At 31.5% G+C, this 17,223-nt stretch overlaps 1 protein-coding gene and 1 non-coding gene across 2 annotated transcripts in view; one reads left to right on the top strand and one right to left on the bottom strand.

Annotated features, from left to right (window-relative positions):
- Positions 1 to 17,223, top strand: part of Cap (Cbl-associated protein) — a 491,821-nt gene that overhangs the window by 10,282 nt on the left and 464,316 nt on the right. The gene's annotated exons all lie outside the window — the stretch shown is intronic.
- Positions 155 to 256, bottom strand: LOC139996983 (U6atac minor spliceosomal RNA). The gene has a single exon (XR_011802476.1). It is a non-coding gene; the product is annotated as a U6atac minor spliceosomal RNA (small nuclear RNA).

The following is a 17,223-nucleotide window of genomic DNA, read 5'->3' as shown; positions in this document are numbered from 1 at the left end:
TAGGGGGGAGGCCATTGCTCCTAGTGCCACCCTCCCTGCTAGTCGCGGCCGAGGGGGCAACAGTGCAGCGCCCCTGGGCCGCCATCGCCCTCCGCCGCGTTATTTTACAATGGTAAGAGTTTTTTTCTCTCCCTCCCTCTTTGCCCGCTCCTTGAATCTGGTAATTGCCGCCGAAAGGCGTCAGTGTCTTACCATTTATATATGTGTTCTATCTTTGTTTAGGGGAGTGCTAAACGTCTCTCCTTTTATACTATAAAAAAAATTAAATTTTTTTTTTTTTTTTTTTTTTTTTTACGTGGAGGAAATCTTCATAGACACCTTATTACTTACCGCCCTGTGGGCCGGGGACACAGTGCGGTGAAGGTAGTGCCGGATTCTTACCGGCTAAAACCTCCACGGGCGGGGACGGTAGAGACCAGTGCGAGTTGATTGATCCGTCGTCGGGCCCTGAGCTAACACCATTTCGTAGTAAAGATATTAAAGATATCACACAACAGTCAAGAAGGACTGGGCCCGCCCTGCTTGCCTGTTGTATATTACTTTTAAGAGAGATTTTGGGTTTTCCATCCTTTGATGAAAATATATCCCGGGCAAGAGGATTCGAACTCGCGATGCATCGTTTTAGTTCGAGACTTTAACGAGCGTAGCTGGCTGTCCCGCCGGAAAATCATCATCTGATAGTCTTTCAAGTATTGTAAGTTACTCGATGTAAGTTTCTGTAGGAGAAAAGAATCATAGATCTACAATATAGCATCAACAATTATTAAAATCTAGAGTTTGTTTAATTTTTTATGTGCTCCTGAGATATTTATATGAAATTATAAATAAATTAGAAAAATATTGGTATCATATGTCATATATCGTATATTGGCTCATTTGCTCGAAATGAACCGTTCCGTTAAAAAATGACCTTAATATTCCATTTGCGTTTGCACTGACATTATTTACAATATGTTTATATTCTGCAGTCAGAGAGAAAGAACGAAGATAGAGTAAACGAAGAGTAAATGAAGAAACAGAAAATTATTTCTTAGTACATGAAATAGATCATCTAAAACAAATTCAACTATTACAAAATTAGTTACTATACGAAAAAACTTTCCAAGCAGGAGTTAAATGGCGTTGTAGGGGGCACAATTTGTTATTAGTTTCCTTGCAGGTGGGCACGTAGGAGAAATATGTAGATCAACTACAGTTTTTAAGAATAAAATCACATTTATTTACGTCACGATTGATATATCTCGTTATTCCATATAGGGAAGTATTAAGTTGATCATGGCAAAAAACCAAATCAGGAGATATTCATTATTTTCGTTTCAAAAGCACAATAATATTGTACTTCATTTGTATAATATTGTGATAATATGTTAAAATATCTCCTAAATTTAATACTTTCCTCTGAAGCATTTAAATAGGAACACCTAAATATATATCTCCGTTATTAATTTTCCGTATGGAAAATCTTTAGAGATAAAAGTTATACTTTTTAGAAAGACACATAATGGTAAGTGATATTTCTTCTGAAAGTTACTCTTTAAAAAGATTTCAAGATCATCTTTCTTTTAATGAAACCATATATTTTTTAACACATCAATCGATCCATCACGATATTTTTTATAGAAAGTATTAACCTATTTATGTAGAAAAATCATTAGGTTAGCGGACATATTAAATTTAATTTTGTCAAATGTAATATATGAGGGAAAGGCGCAAAGTGGTATTCCGTTTTTTCATTATGTTTCTTTCATACATTTAAATTTGATAAAATTAAAGCTAAAATATCTATTAAACTAATACATAGCATTTCGACGTAAATAGTTTAATACCTTTTAATAGAGAATGCCAAATTGGATCGATTAATGTATTAAAAAATATGCAGTTCCATTTAAAAAATGTTAATGAGCTTGAAATCTCATAAGGACATGACTTTAAAAAAAAAATGTTATCTACCATTGCATGTGCCCTTCAGATAACTTTGTTATTAATATAATTATTGTGTCCATTTAAATGCTCCACCCTATGTTTATCATATATTAAAATATTTCCTGATATATGAACTAATGGTTTTTGACGTAAACTGCTATTAAACGCTCAGATGAAATTATGAAATGCATTAACCAACACAGAAATGTGATTGTATTATATTTAAAAAGAATGTAATTGACGTTTATGTATTCTCTACGTATCCAGATGCGATAATGCTAATAACGTCAAATCGTGTCCTTTTCGACAACATTCAACAATTTTTTAAGAAGTTCTTCCATGCAATAAGTAATTTTGCAAGTTGCAAATTATGAAATAGGTGCATCATTCTATTTAGAGTAGGTTATCGTGGTAAGGAATACAATTTCTTGTTTCCTCATCAATATTACACTATTTATTTCCTATATCATTGCGGAATGTAAACATATTGTAAATAACGTCAATGTAACAGCCAATGGAATTTTAAGATATTTTTCCAAGATAACGGCTCATTTGAGATTTGTATTCCTCGAAACGAGTATAAGAGAGAGTGTTACGTCGCGAAGCTTGATATGGATCGTGTTTCTAACCGTCTCTCGCGGTCCTCTAGCGTCATACACGAATCGTCTCATCTTCCCGGCGGGGCATACAATGTATCGACGAGCGCATGGTTGCCACCCGGCCGCGAGTTCCAGAAACGTCGATTCGATCCGTTCTTTAATTTCACAAAGAAGTCGGCTACGTGATGATCGGCGCGAGCTGCGGCGTGATCCGAGTGCGGAGGGGGTCGTCTGCTCGAGAGGACAAGAAATTTATCCCAGGGCAGTTAGTCTTTCTTCAGAAATCCTATCGCATACATCTTAAACCCTAACGGATAAAATCACGAATACAACGAACATCGATACATACCAAAGGTCAAGTTCTCGGCGTTCTATCCATCAAATCGATCAATCTTCGGATTAATCAATTACTGTGCTTTCCGACACGACGAAGTCAAACAATTTCCGTCGACGCAATAATTATTGTAGGCTAGTGTAAATAAATAAATAAATATATATATATATTATATAACTATGGATTCCAGTTATATTAAAAACCAATCACCCCTATTATCCCAAAAGAAATAAGGGGATCGCTCTGCTCGTGGTGTCGATTCGTGCAATCGTAACGGGAATTTACGACTCCCGTTGACGCGCTACATCAAGCGATCGCGTCTCCCCGCGACTGGACGAAAATACTGAGAGTGCAATAAATAAATAAATAAATAAATAAAAAAAAAAAAATATTGATCTTGAAATTCAAATTCGAGGTCAATATTTTAACAGCACCTTTTTTAAACAGATCGGTCAGATGAAGAATTGATCGGTGTAGAATCGGTGTAGATATAGCAATTTTTAATAGCTTGTTACAAATGAACTCTGTTGGTAAACGAACTTTATCTTTTCCTGATGAAAGTCTCTGATTATTATGAAAATTACTTACAGTTCTCTTTGACCATCTAAATTCTGTCTTCTTCCAGCTTGTTGGTTCTTTGTTCTGAAACCGCTCACATCAGAATGATGAATGGCAAAGGACATAGTGAATGCCTTTCATTCACGCGATTTATCACAAAGTTGAATATCGTTGGTACTTGGTACGGAATAATACTCTTCCCCCATCTTTTGTGATTCATACTAAAAGGAAGAAAGATAGGAGTTTAATCGATGCCCGTATTCACAATATGTCCGAGCATAACAGATATATATTTCTAACATTTATATACACTTTTATATAGAAGTGTAGAAAGTACCTATTGTGCTTATCAGCTTGGAAGAAATGCAGACATTACGTTGCATATCTGATACACAAAAAATAAATATTTATTTCGTCTAAATACTCTAAACCGTATACACATTATTACAAATATTCGATTATTATAAATGTTGAAGTAATTACCTTAAGAAAAATTCTGCACCTTTTTTTTTGTATATTCATGACCTGTAGACCGCTGTTACGAAGAGAATAGAATTTAGTGAGACAAAAAATTCTAAATAAGGGGAAGTCCATATTATTGTGCCCTTGAATATAAATTTTGTTTTGGATCATAAGATCTAGAAACAAAAGAGCTACAAGTAGATTTCTATTGCTGTTTCTTATAGCCTTCAGCTAAAGCTACAAAGTTAACTTTTTGGTAATGTCTTTTGCTATAAATATATGAACGTGCTTCCTATCGCTCTTCTTCCTATTGTATTGTAACACTGTAAGAGTGAGGATCTGGATCAGCGTATATTATTATACCTGTATCTATATTTATACTTATATCTGTGCTTATTTCAATATATTTTTCTATTACAAATTCATCCACTCGTTCCTCTATCTGTCAGTCTTAACAATATCATATATTAAATTAATAAATAATGATAACAATTTATTTGATCTTGACCTCATACACTACACCTGTACTTATACTTGTTTCAATATATTTTTCTATTACAAATTCATCCACTCGTTCCTCTGTCAGTCAACCTCAACAATATACATCCGTACGTTAAAGCAATACATACAATCTTCTTAAAAAAAAAAAAAAAAAAAAAAAAAAAGAATTACTAATCTTCTTGCTAATGTCTTAAGACATACTTTTGCAATTATATTTATCTTATATAAATTCCAACAAATTTTGTCTTTATGAACAGAAATATGTAAAAACATCCACATGATCAAAAATATCATTTTAACTATTTTTAAAAAGTTGATACATATTATTCTACTTAAATTTAAAATTGAAAGCATTCTCTTTATCTAGATTTTTCAAATATTCTATATTTTTGTAGTCTGTGAATATGTATTCAAAATACATATGTGATTGTTTAATGTATATGGAGCTTGTCATGAGTATGGAGCTATCCACCAATGCTTATTCATTGGTAGATTACTGATGCTGCCTCTGGAGATTTTAATACGCTTCAATAAATCATAATCTTCTTATCAAACGATTTGCAAGATTAATACGTTATTCTATTGCTGTTCATTATTTTGTTGTGGAACAGTGATGTTCATCAGTTAAAAGCAATTTATTCATCAGTTGTTTAATAAAAGATTTGCTAAATGTTTCAATTACGAATCTTTATAATACAGCTTTTCATTTTTCGCTTTTATTTTTTTTAATAAAAAAATTCAGTGTTAATTGGTAATTACAGTTATTATGTTATGATATGGATATGTAGTTAACTCTGTTACAAAACAACATCTTCGTTACTTTTAATGATATGCAAAAGTGCCAAAGGAATGAAAAGTGCCAAATAACTGTTTAGTTCGAAGAATGTTATGGTAAACAAAAAATTTTCTCGAGGTTATATTTTTTGAAACTGCAATCTCATAAATGTTTCTCTTAATGGGATTACATATTTCTATCATCATCTCGTAATAGCTGAAATTGAAACCTTATATTTGACCTTATAATATGACCTTCACGTAACGGTGAATATACAAAATTCAGAAATGTATTAATCCATCCCATATGTAATTCCAAATGTATTAATCCAGTATTGCTATTAAGCGTCGTATCAAAGCGGTTATTAGCGAAAGGAACATAACATAACCACGTTTACATTCGGTATAAATGAACGTTATTGATGCTAAATTATGGCAACCTCAGGATAATGATCAGAGGTTAGTCAATTTTCGGTATTGTGCAGATTCATTTGAGCGAGTTTCGAGTACAGTTGGATGTATGTAACGTTAGTACTAGGTGAATTCCAACTATACCTAAAAAAATTACCTAGACATACTTAGAGAGACTCTTGCAAATTATCAAAATAAAAAAGAACACGTTCGGTGATTAATAATGCTATTAAGGTTTGACAGTAATTACTGTAAATCTACACTTATCTACTAGAAAAATAAATAGAGATAATGGTGTCAGAAAATCTTCAGTTTCAAGGTTTTTATTTTACTTAGTAATAGGATACGTCCATATCACATTCCTTTACAGCAAGAAATAACAAAAAGTGATTTTATCCAGAGATAAATTGTTGCAGTTGAATGATAGAGAAATTAGCTCGGGATAGTACATTCTTGTCAAGAATATTCTTCTCAGGCGAACGAATCGTCACAATACAGAATTATGCACTTAACTCGAAACCCACGCTCGCGAAAATATATGAGAATGGCAACAGTGTAACATGTACGCTTACTGCTACAATGAAATGTCACTCGCCATCGATGAGCTAGAAGTATAATTTTAGGCGAGAAGACAGAGCGGTTTGGTTGCCGTCGAAGGACTTCAAATTTGATGTCACAATAAAAGAAAGACGATTATTGAGAAAGCGAACATCGCGCTTTCACCCGACGATTTCATGTTCTTACGAACTCCTGAAGCTTCGTAGCAGAAGTTTTTAAATAACCTTATCTTGGATTATGCTTACCTGAAATGTAATTACCATGTAATTTTTTTTTAATTTAAGATTGCATTCGACTTTTTTTTCGCGAGGAGTTATTGAGGAATTACAATGAAATTGTTCATATTCTTACAAATATCGAAATATTTTCTCTATTTCGTTCGGTAATTTTCATTTTTAATGCATTAAATATCTTTTTCTATATCGCACTTCAAAATTTATTAACGATCATTTTCTACAAATTAATATTACTATTACTTGACTTTGGATCGCTCTGCTGTGAATATGTCGAATGTAAGAACAAAGAACAAGGAAAGCAATTGAGATACGATGAGACACTTTACAGAATTCGTATTTACACAAGCCAGTTTAACAAAATGGAAATTAATTTAACTCTCGTATTGCAATGCCTGAATCCCTTTTGTGAGGTTTATTAGAGAGAAGACTTTTTCGAGAAAGTTCAAAACACGTGAAGATATGAGCTTGTGCTTCTGTAACAGAAAAAATTCTCGCAAATGGACGATGCTTATTTCGCAATCAAATTAGCAAGTGATTAGAACTTAACGGAAATAATTTTGAACACTTGTTACGATAAACTTTCCGTCGGTAATCTCTGTATTGTAGTTGTTTTATTATTCGCATCTATTAGGAAACATTTTTTAATTTTTCGTATTCAGGGCCACATTAGGGCCATAGTGTTACAGATCATTGGATTGGTTTCGGTTTCAGCTATTATTTCACGATGATGGAAATGTGCAGTGCCGTTAAAAGAGAACATTGATGGGATTGTAATCTCGAAGGATATGACCTTGAGAATATTGTTTATTTATTATAACATTTTTCGAATTGAACGGTTTATTCCTTTGGTATTTTTGCATATCATTAAAAGTAACGGAGATATAAAATATAAAAGATATATATAAAAAAGGAAAATTTATTAACGATTAACTATCAACGATCAACGATTAACAATCAAGAGTTAATAATCCCGTATCTCGAATTGTGTTTGCTTCGCTATGACGCTGAACCTTTCGCAGTTCGCAGTTCGGGGCAGAATGAATCTTTTGTTCGAAGCCAAACGGATTCTTTTCTTTGTTGCCCCTCCATATCCCTACTACACACGCGTTTATTAGATGCTGCGACGGTTGCCGCGTATGCATTCTTCCGAATATTCGGCGAAAGAACCATAGGGATATCGATAGTACAGTAGGCATGTTGGCCTTACGCTTTTATAGCGCTTTGTGTCGCGAAGCCGTTGGAAAGTTCCGTGGTCGAGTGCCGCCACAATCATAATCATAAAATTTAAGATATACGTTTTTCTCATTAATACAATTTTTATTAATTAATAATTTTTTTTCCCTTAAATTTTTTATCGTTTAGACCGTTTGCACTTGTCATCTGTATAACATCCTTTATGTACATTTCTATTGTGCTTTTCAAAAGGGCGAAGAACATTTAAATATTTTGCACTGGCTTTGTGTAGCCGCGCTATCTTGCATGAGGACATACGATGTCGAGGCGTGTCTGTTAAATAGAGATTACCATGTATCCGAAGAGCAAAGTTGTAGGAGATTACATAGAGCATGTGGTGTAGCTAATATGCGAACTTATACTATATATATAAGATAATTTAAACCTCGTAATGCGAGAATTTCTATCTGTTTCTTATATTTCAAATTGCAATACCGTGTTTATTAATTGTATAATTATTCTGATCATTGGCTATTAATTTAGAAATGTATGGAAATATATAGCTTAGGAAATTCTGAAAGTAAATGTAACGAAGGTTAATATTATACTAGGAAATAGTAATATTACTAGTGATTTGAAGATTCCCCTATTGTTTTTCATAGTATGTTAAAACCTGTCCTGAAAAGTTGAGTTAAAATATTCGATTACAGAAAAATATTAAATTCGTTGAGCTTTCATCCTCTTATATTCTAATTTAATTTAATTCAGATCATCGATGATGTGTTGACACTTTATTGTTAATCAGAATTGCACCCCATATACCTGGACCTCGAAGCCAGAATGTATTAAGCCATACTTTTCAATTTTTACAGGAAAGTAAATCAAAGTTGTAAAAGTCTCCAGACAAGATATGGACTTAATATTACTTTTACACTATTATACTAAAAAGTAAACGGCATAGAACGAAAAATCTTTTTCACGAAAACTTTGATATAGGAAACATGTAAAAAGTCACTTTTTTAAACACAATAAAAATAATAATTATAAATAATATTATATATAATACAAAATAATATTTACAATAATTATATAATAATATGTAATGATATTAATAACATTAATATTATAAAGTAATATATAATATAATATAAATTTGATTTATCATACGCGTGTAGGTACTAGGCTGATTCTCAACTAAATATGTTCAAATTCTATTCTGTTATTAATTATTGTTATAATGATATTTTATAAAATGGAAATTAAGAGTAAATATTTTCTAAAATAATAGTTAATATTCGAGTTAAAAACGTAAAAGATAATTAGAAGGAAAAGAGATTCAATCCATAAATTGAAAAAGTTATTTAAGGATTAAACTTCGTGCGATTTCGTCGGCCAAGTTCTTTTTCTTTTAATAAAATTTTGTTTCTTTCTATACATCAACTTATTTATCTTTTCACAATATATCGCAAATATGATTTTTCAATAAGTAATATGATTGTCTTAATTAAATCCGTTTTAGTCATTCTCAATTGCGTTCAATTAATTCTCGAATATCAGAAATTTCCTAAGTATTTTGATCTTTTATACTTTACTGCCACCACTATAGCGACAAGGATAATATAAAAATTGTTTCTTGCATTTATTATTATTGATAAAATCTGAAAAAGAAAAGATGATTAATGTATAATTAAAGTTTGCAATATTTATAAACTTTTTGTTTTCAAAAATTTTCGATATACAAGTATATTGGAATTGCTGGTTAATTTCTATCATCAAATTTTTAAATCATGAAGGATTGAACTATTAAGTCGTTTTATAAGTTTTGTCATGAACTTATTCATTATTCATTATCGACTTTCAAATATGGTTTTCTATCTGTGAAACTCAAATTGTTTTTAAATATCTATTTTTTTAATTTGTATTTAAGAACTAAAAGCAGAAGGAAGTTAATTTCAAGAAGATTAACAGAATTTTAAAAGCAGTAAGAAATAACAATTGGAAGCCTAAACTAAGAATATTTTTCTACATTGTATGCTACATTATCTCGTAAAAAAGTTAAAGCAATAGTGACAACTAAAAATATTAGTTTAGTTTATTCGGAAGCTCCGTTTCTCAAGTTTTAAAAAGAAAATCTTCATCAAAAAATTTTGTTCAAATTCCAAATGACAGACATTTTGTAAGATACAGCCAGAAAAGTTAGTTTTTAAATGGGGAGGGATGGCAGGAAACGAGGAAGAATACAATACCTGTTCGGGATTCTGGTATTAGACCCTAATCGCATTCATTGTCGTATTTATTTCTCTATATGTCTTTCCTCGTTCTATCATAACCACTAATCCAATTATCAACAATCGTTCTCTACCTGCCAAGGTATCTCGAACAGTTACCTATAATAAGTGCCAATTATTCTGGGCAATTATCCTATCACCCTAAGTGCAGTTATCAATTCGTATGAAGAAGGCGAACAGAGAATATCCATAAATAGACCTCTAGCAGTGGTCGAATCGTCCATTTAATCTTCTGTCACCAAATTGATGGCACTTTGCACATCGCGATCAAATCACCTAATAGTCCACGCGATATCTTTTTATTTCTTTTTCAAATCAATAATCGCAGTTTCGCAAAATAAATTGTATGACAAACGTTTGCCCAAATTATATATTGGCGCACAGACGCATTCGAATATCCTTTAAAACAGAATAACTATTAAAATATAGGATCAAACGACGTGAGATTTTTCAAGTGATAGAAGAATTAGTTATTAGATGACGTATAAAAAAATTTTGAAGAAATTGCAATTGGTCGGAATCACGAAGAGAATAGGAAAGGCTACTTTAGTAATTATTTACAAAGCGGACGACGTCGCTGATTTCAATGACCTTGAAATATGTCATCAGGGTCAACACTCTGAACAACTTTTTCCTACATACGTTACCATCAGTCTTTTATAAAAATTTAAATAATATGTTTTGCAGATTTATGTCAGTTATATACATGCTGAAAATTTCATCATAATCGGTTAACGTTGCTATGATGAGAATCGCAATTTTTCACGACTTTTGACTTGTGATTGTAATAAACCTAAAGATTCTTACATCCTTCGATGCTTATCGCTTGTTTCTGCATCAATCAAAATTATGTGAATTATTAGGTTGTCCGAAATGTTTCTTTCGTTTTATAAAGAAATAATAGACGCATAATTTTTTTTTGTTTTATATTAGTTTATTGAATTATGCACGAATATAATGATAGAAATAGAACTAAATGGATCATACCTAAATCGATAAAATTATATAAAACAGAAATTGTTGAGAAGTGCTCCTCCTTGATTTCGATAACCTTGGAATATGTGATTCAGGTCACCATTTTGGATAATTTTTCTCTATACATATTACCATCGGTTGCTCTTACGTTCCAAGATATTCACAAAAGCCACAATTAAATTTACTTTCTATTACATTTCACTCTGGCGATCGCTTCGCAACGACCACATCTTTATATAGCTCACCCTAAACTTAACTCATTGGTGTAATCACCTTTAATATAAATAAAAATAGAAAAATCAATGGGTTATAGATGTAGTTAAATGGTAGAGTAATACTCGGCCCACGCTGGCCAGTAAAGCTGGCGTGGCTTAATTTTTATCATTCCATTTTGTAAATGTATCGTAAATACTTTTGTGTATAGCTCAAAATTAAGACTATCAATAGGTTGCGCGTGGTAAATATATATGCGTATATGTATACATGTATAAATATCTGTCGATTCCAATTATTAATACATATGTACGTGACGAACAGACAGACAAGATGTACGGTACTCGTAAACTACATTATGTTTGTTATATTGCAGAAGTTTTATTTCGACGGTAATATAGTTCTTATAATCAAATAATTGGATTTTTCGGTATACTGGTAGAAATATTTCTAGTTACATAATATTAATTATAATATGGATCAATAAATTTAGCAATTATAAATTCTAATATACTGATTTCTTACTTATACTGATTACTTACTGATAATTTAAGTGAAAATTAAAAAAAAATACCTAGTATTAAAAGTACATAGAGATAAAGATATTTTTGCATATAGTTTGGAAATTTGAGCCGAGTAATTGTAACATGTATTGAGTAAAATTGTTCAGAATGACGATGTTCATAACATATTTTAAGCATTTTGTAAATAATTATTAAAATTATTTTACAAATTACTAGCCATTTGATTATGTTACGTGATCTAAATGTAATAGCTTAAAGAAATTTTGTAAATATCGGAGAACAGCTTCGACTATTATTCATGCTAATCGTTGTTAATACCTGTTACGCAACTCTTGCTCCGGAATACGCTGTTAACGGCAAACAGTCGGCATTGGCATCGCGTTTCAAGGTTACAAGGACGTTGTGAAATAACCGTGTGCACTTTACGACGTAATGCGGTGCGCAGACACGCGCGGTGTAAGAGCGCCTCGAGGTCCTTGTGCAATTAGCTCCGTCTATCGTGTACGGTTACGCAACAACGCAAAAGGTGAGCGCGGCCTGTCCTGACAGCTAGTCGCATTAACGTGTCACGGTTGTCGCTGCTGGCAATGTCAAGTGCGTACGTATGATGTTTATATCTGCAACCTACTGTTGCAGTATTAAACGAAGCTTGGAATGTTCTGTGACTAAGTAGAGAGAAGCGGATAGTACAATTGGCACGACTCATTCTTGAACGACAACTGACCTCATCTAAATGTAATAATCACATTATTATTAGTTACATTAGTCACTCCTGTTGACTTTATGCAGGGAAAGAGCCATAGATTCACATGCCAGAAGAATGTTTTCGTTGATTGCTTTGTAAAGTAATTTCTTGCACTTGTTTGACATGGTTGAATATTGTTCTGTAATAAGATAATACTAAAAAAGCGTTCTTGGAAGCATTTATTCCGTTTTTCGAAAAGCTTTTGAAATTTCTTAATATCAATATAAAAATACTTCAAATGAAGCAACATTTGTTCTTTTTCAGTTAAAAAATGATAATAATATTTATATCTAGGGAAAGAATCATGGATTAATGCTAATGTATCAGAGGAAATGTTTCACTTATTTCCTTGTAAAATAGTTTCTTAGGTTTGTTTGAAATAGTTTGAGTAGCGGAAGATAGTTTTTGTAATTTTTGTTTTTGATTTACGTTCCTTTATTTTTACTAGTAATAAAAGTTATCTTATCAAGTTATTCCATAAAACATGTAGCGTGTGGTTGTATGAGTTTAACACATTAAAGAAGAGATTTGGATTTATTAATAAATAATATTTGAACAATATATTATCTATTTTTTTCTAAGATAATAATTGGATGCCATTCTTCCTAGGCAGAGAAAGAGAATGTCTATCAAATCGAATTTAACAAGAAATGGGATTTGACTATTTGTATTTGACTATTTGTTGTGCTGTTTTTAAAGGCGTACAGTGGTATCACCTTATTTGGAGTTGCTTATGTAAGCACTAAGACTAACGAAATAAAGAGAATAAATATAATGAAAATACTAATAATAAGTGAAAACATTAGTGATATAGATTAATATTTGTTGTAAAGCCAATTAGATTAATTATCTATATCGTGTGAGTAATTTTTAAATAGTTTATTTTGAATAAGTACAAGTACATTAAAAAATGGAATCATATTTACAGAAAAGATAATAGAAAAGTACGAAAATTTCATTTTGACGATAAAAATGGAAAACCAATTAAATTATTCCAAAGTTCTAGACAGAGCAATCTTAATATTACATTTTAACATCTTTGTTATTTAATGATGATATATATGTAAAATGGAGAATTAGTAAAATGTTTTAATTATTTAGGAATTCTAGGCAATTCAATTGGTAATTATTGAGATTAGGGGCGATTTCACCTATTCCAATGACCTTAAACATATGTTGTCAAGGTCAACATTCTGAAAAACTTTTTCCTTATCCACATAACCGCCGCATCACTCGGCTTTCTTTTCCAAAATATTCGTACAAAACTTCAATTCAATTTAGGTTAGGATTACGCTTCATTCTATCTAAACTTAGATTACGAGAGAGATAATTTCTTAATATTGTCTAAATAGAAAATAAAAATTAATGCTATATATGTAAATTGGCCTAGAATAGTACCCAAACACTATTAGACGGCCGGTAACATTAACATAAAACAATTTTCGATGAATTGATTGATATATGGAATATTGAACTTTATTATAATCTACATTTGGTCATGTACATGTAACAAATATACTCCTTATCATTGAAAAATTGTTTGGAGAATAAAAATTTATAAAATGAATTGTTAAATAATACATATAATATTAAATATAACTTGCTTTATAACCTGAAAATTAAAGCCTAGCGGTGGTATTTATATGTACAGGGAAAAATTGTTCAGTATTGACAACATATTTCAAGGTAATTGAAATTGGTAAGCACGCCCCAGTTTTTAGTTCCCCGAATACTTCTGTTGAATTTTATATTAGGAAAAGTTGAAATGTTTATAATATTTTTATTATTTAATTATCGGTTATATATAAAAGAGAATTTTTATTAAATGATTATTTATGGAAAACAGATCGAATCTTAATTTTTATAAAAGAATATGTATTAATATTTATAATATATTATATCACTGAGTAATAAATATTTAATTAGTTAAAAAATTTCTGAAATGGGAAATATATATATATGTATATATCTATGCATAATGTACAATATAAATATTTATAATAAATCACTTTCAACAAATAGAAAATTCTTCTATCTTATATCGTTATTATGATGATTAATGCACCGAAAAATGATTAATTTTTGCACTTGTTGATACATATAGGTTTCATTATAAGTAGATATCGTCTATACCTAGCGATTAGAAGAATGTACAAGTAGTGAAGGAGAACATGTGTCCGTATCACGATCAGCGGATGCATGGTTGATCAGACGTTTATTTTTCAATGAATTCATGAGCTATGAATACATTTATACATAGTATTCAAACGTCATGTTGTGCGAGATCAATATCGTAGAATATAAAATTTGTAATAGCGAAGATGGTTACTCTTTTTAATTGGTTGTTTAGAGTTGTTTCAGGTATTATAATAGTTGATTAGTTGATAAGTTGAGTTTTATAATTTCTGGAAAAGACTGGTTTAGCAATTGTAACGTTTATGCGGATGTTTATGCAAATGCATATTTCAATAGGATATAAGTACGTAAAATTTATTTTGTCGCTAGACTATTACAGAAATGTATTTTTTATGTTGCATATTTTGCATATGTTTAGCGTATTTAACAGTTTGAGTCCTAGGGGTCTTTGAAAAAACAAAAGCGTTCGTCATATTTGTTATTTTTATAAAATACATCTATATTATTATATATACGTATTATTAGTTTATGAATACTTTAAGTTTTGTTCAATAAAAATTATTGAGAAGGTAACAATAAAATACAAAATACTAAAATACAAAATACAAAAATACAAAAATTTCGACACAAAATCTAAACAGCGTGATCGTGTTGCTTGGGATTCAAACGGTTAGTAAATATATTGACAAAAGGAGAGCCAGATCCAATGATTTTGACCTTGATATATGCTACTTTCAGAAGGTTTTAGTCATCGCTAGATATTCCTCAAAGAGTTATTTACAAAAATATAGAAATATGTACTACTAAGTACATTGCAGTCTGCCTATACATATGCCAGTATGTATATGTGAACACGGACGTAGCTGACGCGATAGTCGCATTTATCTCCCAGTTGTTATTTTAAAGAAACATCGCACGCATTGCCCCATTTGCTACGCGAGCTCCGTTTGCTCGTAAAAGTCTAGTCCAACCCAATACCAATTCCACATACGAGAAAAGTGACTCTACTTTCGGTCAAGAAACATCTTTCTTAATAATTCCCCGCTCGCCCGTTTTGCCTATGTGTGGATTTGTTATTGGAGTGGACTAGATTTTTACGAGCGAGTGAAGCAAGCGTGCACCACTTGCTGTGTTTCTTTACCATACATATCCGAAGATTACTTAGGGAAATGTCTTCGACAACATATGCCAAGGTTGAGGTCATTAGATTTGGGTCCACTTTTGTCAACATTTGACACATATTTTGTTATGAAACTATGTGTAGAAATATATTACATATATCATACACATTTATGATAAGTTCATAAAACTGATGCTAACGTCTTTCAATTCGTGTATCATCTTCTCAAGTTTTCGAATTAAGTGATCGTATATACAAATGTATGGATTAATAATGACTCATTAAAAGGATAACAACATAAACATATGCATACATACATACATACATGCTCTCCCCCCTCCCTCATCTCTCTCTCTCTCTCTCTCTCTCTCTCTCTCTCTCTCTCTCTCTCTCTCTCTCTCTCTCTCTCTCTCTCTCTCTCTCCCTCTGTGTGTGTGTGTGTGTGCGCGCGCGCGTGCGTGCGTGCGTGCGTGCGTGCGTGCGTGCGTGCGTGCGTCCGTGCGTGCGTGTGCGTGTGCGTGTGTTATTCTTTTAACGAATCATTACTAATTTTTTAGGCACTTTCGATAGTCGGACAAAGATATATTTCGAATAAAATTTTATCAGCTTTCTATCTACTACAAATTATAGTATTATCAATTTCAAAACAAGTTTTCCTTCCATGAAATGTCCAGGTCACCTATATTTTTTCATAGATGGAACAATGCATTTTTTTTAACTTCATTCAATGCACTTTTAATTTTCTATTAAAAGATACTATGGTAGTTTGTTCCGAAAACCATTAATTTAACAAATATTTTAGCTTTAATGTTATAAAATTTATCTCATGAAAGACAAGGGAAACATAAGAACAGAAAACTTTTATACGATAAGTTGCACAAAATTGCACTAATCATTTTTCGACCCAATACTTTTTTGTAAAGAATTTATAAATTCATTGAATGCCGTATATAAAAGTGTATTAATCCATTTTAAAAAATGGAGGTGATTTTGATTTCTCATTGAAGTAAAATTTTGTTTAAGTTCTTAATATTGCATTTGTAGTTGATGGGAAGCTATTGGACTATTACGACTATTGGAAGTGCCTGAAAAATCGTGAGGACTAATTTTTAGACCATCCTGTAGATTCAATTAAATCAGATATCGCGATTTGCTGTCGCCAGTAAGATATAATACCACTCAAATAAAATATACGAAATATTTAAAGTAAAGAACAGGAGACGTAGAAAAATTAGATCGATTCAATAACAGAACAATGTTTCACGAGTTGCGGAAATATTGTTTAATGTGAAAATATGACAAAATTCGTTGTAAGAAGAAGTCGTAGTTGATACAACATTGAAATATGTATTCTCGTAGACATAGAAGCAAAGTTCAGGCATAAAATAATATGGGAGTTATAATATGGGAATTTGGGAATTTTCACAATTCGAAGATACTAACGATCGAAAAACAATAATAAATGTGTAGATCGAACTCAAGCTCCCCGATTTTGATGATTCTTTAATATGTAGCGAGAGGAATTATTGTGAGCAACGTTTTCCTATACATGTTGGTGACGTTCGACCTTAGTTTCCGAGATACATCTTCGCAAAAAATTTTTGGTATCAACACATGAATTCTGTCCATAGTTGTGCATGGCAACGTAGGCATCAATATTGGTCGCTGGCCGCCGAACGCTTATCTTCTGTTT

This window comes from Bombus fervidus, chromosome 19 (assembly GCF_041682495.2).
Source record: "Bombus fervidus isolate BK054 chromosome 19, iyBomFerv1, whole genome shotgun sequence".
In the NCBI taxonomy this organism is placed as follows: Eukaryota; Metazoa; Arthropoda; class Insecta; order Hymenoptera; family Apidae; genus Bombus; species Bombus fervidus.
Note: the sequence above shows the minus strand (reverse complement) of the source record. Positions and strands in the feature narration are given on the sequence as shown.